The following is a 4,195-nucleotide window of genomic DNA, read 5'->3' as shown; positions in this document are numbered from 1 at the left end:
GCCCAAGTAATGGCATCAAACGCAGCTGCTGTCTTCCACTCTTCCTACTGACTCTACAGTTGTCCTTTATTTGCACCACTTGACTGAGCTATTTCTAAATGCCTTTTATCCCAGACCCAATGTAGTCTGACCACTTAGCTTCCACATGTCTACATCCCTTCTGCCCTCTCCTTTTACAAGGGCATGCCCTCCCCAGCACCTTTCTCTGCACTTATGTGTCGCTTGCTTCCTATGGAGAAAGAAAGGTGACACAGCCTGCAATCCTGGATGACACTTACCACTCCCACCACGGGGTAGGAGATGCAGGACAGTTCTCCCAGTAGAAGGATGTCATGGTTGTCCTTAGACCTGCTTGGCCACAAGAGTTGCTGTAAGGGTTCCTCTAGACTCTTCAGATCTGAAGAGATTGTTTTGTTTTGTTTTATGTGAGTTCCTCAGTTTATGGTTTCATTTGGCCCAAATTACACCTTTGGGAGTTCCAAACGATCTTTTCAAAAATTACCAAACTTGGACGTTTGTATGTTCCCCAGCCCCAAGTCCCTTTCACGACTGTTCCAGTCCCTCCCAGGAGGTCCAACTTGAAAAATGAGAGTGACTCCATGAGGATCTCTCCACGGTCACTCTGCTTCCCCAGGAGAGGCAGTTCTGATATGAATGATCATGACATTTCAGTTCAGGCGCCTCCGCCACCTGCCTTTACATGATTGCACTACACCAGTTCTGTTTGGGGCCATTTCCAGGCCTTAGACTGTGTTCCCAGCACTTTGGATTTGGATACCAGGTCATCTAGCTTCTCCCCTAACTCCAACAGAGGCTCCATGGTGTTGTGCAGAATGATTTTGATCGCATCCAACTCAGTCTACACTTTAGGCCTGGTGTCAGCTTCTCTGAGGTTCTGGTATCTCCTGAGGTGGCCGTCTAGGGAGACATAGTGGATGGTACAGGGGAACTGACTAGCCACTCTATCTTGTCAACCTGCTTGGAGAATTCATCCAGTACCTTCTCCAGCAAGGCAAAGGCCACCCAGAATGGATATTCACTGTCCATTATGACCATTCCTGCAAGACTGTCATATTGTACAAAGATGTGGCACAGATGTGCTTTGACAGAAGCTCTGTGGCCTTTCTCTGAGTGCTCCACAATCGGTTGACTTGTGAAGGTCATGGACTCCTAAACACTGGACCTCTGGAAGAAGCTGAAGGAGGACATGTCATCCACTGTCTTAAGCAGCACTGCTTTGGACTTGCCTTTGTACAGGACCCAAAGCCTACCAGCTTCATAGAGCCACACCCTTGGGCCACCTGGCCAGGCCCACCGGGCCACCAGCCCAGGCCAGGTGACAGCTCACAGGAAAACCACCCTCCTGGAAAGCACTGCAGACTACTGACAAGTGGGACATCAGATTCCTCCTGATGAGGTCATTTTGGGAACAGATTAAGAAACTGGCACATGTAATAGAAGCATTTTGCCAATAGCAGGGGACAGAGGTTCTCATGTTGCTTTTGTCATTAACTAGCTCTGTGATTCAAGGAAGGCACTGAAACTTGAACCATCTGAGCCTAAGTTTTCTGGAAAATAAAAGCCACATTAGATTCACAGTAGTCACTTCAGAGGGATAGAAGGTATTATGACCACTTGGAAGTGTGTGTATTTAACTCATGCCTGACACCAAGTTTATAAGAATATTAGAATTTAGGAGGGAGAAAATCCAGAAACCAGGGGTACATGTTTTTAAAATATTCTGGAGACAGACACCTGGGTGGCTCCATGGTTGAATGTCTGCCTTCGGCTCAGGCTGTAATCCCAGGGTCCTGGGATCAAGTCCTGCATCAGGCTCCTCAAAGAGAGCTTGCTTCTCCTTCTGCCTATGTCTCTGCCTCTCTCTATATCTTTCGTGAATATATAAATAAGATCTTTCAAAAAAAAAAAGGAAAACCATTTCTTTAAAATTGCCAGCCCATCTTTTGCCAAGCACTAGATAAGGTCTAGGAATACAAAGTCAAGTAATATATTGTCTCAACTCTGAGACTATATATTGTCTCAACTCTGAAGATGCATATATTTTAGTGGAAGCAGCAGCAAAACAAATCATCATTTCAGTGTTGGATAGCTGTCTTCAAGTGGTAGAATTTGGAAGCACCAAGAAGACATTTCTTAATTAGATTAAAAGGTAAAAGAGGGCTTCTTTAAAGAAGTGATGCTCATAATTTTGAACCATGTTGTACAAGTTAGTTAGACACGAAAGGGGAAAAGAGAAGAGAAGGAAGAAAGTTTTAAAGGAAAGAGAAAGGATGATTCACTGTTTCCAGACCAGAGAAATATGGAGAAAAGGAACAAATGAAACTAGGGATGGGAAGGGATGCTTCTGAAAGACACACAAAAGCCATGAGTCCTAGGCTAAGGAATCTGAACTTTATTCATCTGGGTCTGAAGAAATGTCAAAGGATTTTTATATATGTGAATGACATGATTGGGCAAGTATTTTATAAGTATTTTATAGCAATCATTCTGACAGCATTCTGAATAATAGTTTAAAAGACAGGCAAGGATATTAATTAGGTGGTTCATGCAATAATTCAGGCATACAGGGTGAAATCCTAACCTAAAGCGATGATGCTAAGATGGGAGAGGTAAGTGGCTGAAGTGTTAGAGTAGAATTCTAAAGACTCCATGACTCACTAACTGCAGGAGGTGAGGGAGAGGGAAAAGGTGAACATGTCACATGGGCATTTGGCTTTATCATTGGTTAGGTAATGATACTATTCATTGATTGAGATAGGAAATTTTTAAATAACCAATTTTCTGGAAAATTGCTTGAAAATGTTAAGTTTGAGGCATATATACATATATGTGTGTATGTGTATACATATGTGTGCACATGTATGTTTGAGAGCACATACATGTATATGTGTGTGCATACTCATGTGTATATATACCTATATGGGTACATGTGTGTGTATACATATATACAGTTATGCAAATACATATATACATGCACGTGTGTCAAAATAACATATATGTGTGTGTGTATATATATATATATATATACACTGTTATGCAAATAACATATTCTGAGCAAAAAGTTGAGAGAATATATCCTAAGTTTAATATGAGCTCAATTCGGTAGATTTAGGGATTGCATTTCCCTTTTCCTTCCTATGCATTTTCTATTTTCTAAGTTGTATATAATGACTATGTATTACTTTTAATAATAAAATAAAAACTAATAAGAGAAAGGTCAATGTGACCAAGAATACTGTAGAGCAGTAAACTCAAGGGAAGGAAGTGTCTATTGGTTTGGCTATATTGGAAGTTATATGGTGATTTTACTAGAAATCTCTTTCCATGGGCGGAGTTGTAAATGGGTTCAGAGGAAATAGAAATAGAAAGCACAGAGGAGGGTGCTTGGGTGACTCAGTTGGTAAAGTGGTCAGCTCTTGATTGGCTCAGGTCAAGATCCAGGATCCTGGGATCTAGCCCCACATCAGGCTCCACACTCAGTGTGGAGTCTGCTTGAGGATTCTCTCTCCCTCTCCCCTGGCCCTCCTTCCATTTGTATATGTGTGCTCTCTCTCTCTAAAAACAAATAAATCTTTAAAAAAAATAAAGAAAGCAAAAAGCATAGAGCATGCTTTCCAAAAGTTTGACTGTAAAAGGAAGCAGAAATAAGGATGGAAACATGAGGGAGATAATAGTTCAAAGGAATATCTAAAGATGCAATTATCTCAGGGTGTTCACAGCTGACACTAAAGAGCCAATGCAGATTCAAAAGTACAAGACAAGGAAGGGATGACTATAGGAGCAATAACTCTGAAGAGACAGTAAGATGCTGAATTCAAATATCAGGTGACGTAATAGCCTTAGACTCAAAAAGACTTTAGCTAAAATAAGAAGACATAAGGAAAGGATGGGTAGAAATAGAAATAAAGGGACAAAAATTAAACACAAGAATTAGCCTCAAACTCCCTTCCAAATCCTATTTAGAAAGTAGTAAAGCTAATTAATGCATGGAAAGTATAAAAATCCAAAAGGAATGTAAACAGCAGTACAGCTTTAGAAATCAAAAAGGAGATATGTGAATGCTAACTGACTTAGCAGAGCTGGTAAGGTAGAGAAAGTTAGAAAGTAACGCAGTGTACAAGTCCCCACCTGTGGAAGACTCAAGAATTGGTGGGATCCTCTTGCAGAATGCTGG

The 4,195-nt window shown here is 41.1% G+C and overlaps 1 pseudogene; it reads right to left on the bottom strand.

The window, feature by feature from the left end:
- Positions 1-709: 709 nt before the first annotated feature.
- On the bottom strand, positions 710-2,672 carry LOC121488677 (annotated as a pseudogene).
- Positions 2,673-4,195: the final 1,523 nt, after the last annotated feature.

The sequence above is a fragment of the Vulpes lagopus genome, chromosome 4 (genome assembly GCF_018345385.1).
Source record: "Vulpes lagopus strain Blue_001 chromosome 4, ASM1834538v1, whole genome shotgun sequence".
In the NCBI taxonomy this organism is placed as follows: Eukaryota; Metazoa; Chordata; class Mammalia; order Carnivora; family Canidae; genus Vulpes; species Vulpes lagopus.
The sequence above is the reverse complement of the archived record's forward strand: the minus strand, read 5'-3'. Positions and strand labels throughout refer to the sequence as shown.